At 33.6% G+C, this 1,102-nt stretch overlaps 1 pseudogene; it reads left to right on the top strand.

The window, feature by feature from the left end:
- Positions 1–707, top strand: part of LOC104997178 — a 4,874-nt pseudogene extending 4,167 nt beyond the window's left edge.
- Positions 708–1,102: the final 395 nt, after the last annotated feature.

Genomic DNA, 1,102 nt, shown 5'->3' with positions numbered 1-1,102 from the left:
ATGTTTTTTGTTAAATTTAAATTTATTTATTTTAATTAGAGGCTAATTACTTTATTTAAAATAAAAATAAATAAAATGAAAAGAGAAAAAAGAATGCTGTGGTATATATACACAATGGAATTTTCTCAGCTATTAAAAAGAATGCATTTGAATCAGTTCTAATGAGGTCAATGAAACTGGAGCCTATTATCCAGAGTGAAATAAGTCAGAAAGAAAAACACCAATACAGCATATTAATGTATATATATGGAATTTAGAAAGATGGCAACAAATACTCTATATGTGAGACAGCAAAAGAGACATAGATATAAAGAGCAGACTTTTGGACTCAGTGGGAGAAGGCAAGGATGGGATGATTTGAGAGAATAGCATTGCAACATATAATATTACCAATGTGAAATAGATCACTAGTCTAAGGTGAATGCATGAAATAGGGCACTCAAAGCTGGTGCACTGGGACAACCCTGAGGGATGGAATGTGGAGGCATGTGAGAGAGCATTCAGGATGGGGACACATGTGCACCCATGGCTGATTCATGTCAATGTTTGGTTAAAACCACTACAATATTGTAAAGTAATTAGCCTCCGATTAAAATTAATTAATTAATTAAAAAATAGAGAGATCACTGTCCCAGAAGAGAATTCATAAGCCATCCCAATCTTTCTCTAGGTCTTGTAGCCAATCTAGGTCAAATGAAAAGAGATAGAAGACCAGTTTTCAAGAGGAGTGGTGTATAGGAAATAACTTAATTTGACAGAAAATCCAACTTTTGTTTGAGACGTCACAGGTTTGGTGCATTTAAAAAAAAAATTAGCTGTTCACATGTGTTTGTCTGTTGGAACAGTGACACATCAAGGTATAATTCTCTATGGTTTGAAATGGATCATATGAGGCATATAATATCAAGAACTGTTACTTTACAACATATCCTTAAGCAAAATTGAATTGTCTTAGAATTTTAGCCTGGCATAAAGTGATAATAAACCTCTATCTCCAACTCAGCTAAAGTGTGATGCTTAATATTATGGAAACAAAAAGTAGCAAAAATTGTGAGACGTTTTGATAGCTGGGATATGGTATGCAGCTTCAGTGAAGCAAGCA

Source organism: Bison bison, unplaced genomic scaffold (genome assembly GCF_000754665.1).
Source record: "Bison bison bison isolate TAMUID 2011002044 unplaced genomic scaffold, Bison_UMD1.0 scf7180017851899, whole genome shotgun sequence".
In the NCBI taxonomy this organism is placed as follows: domain Eukaryota; kingdom Metazoa; phylum Chordata; class Mammalia; order Artiodactyla; family Bovidae; genus Bison; species Bison bison.
Note: the sequence above shows the minus strand (reverse complement) of the source record. Positions and strands in the feature narration are given on the sequence as shown.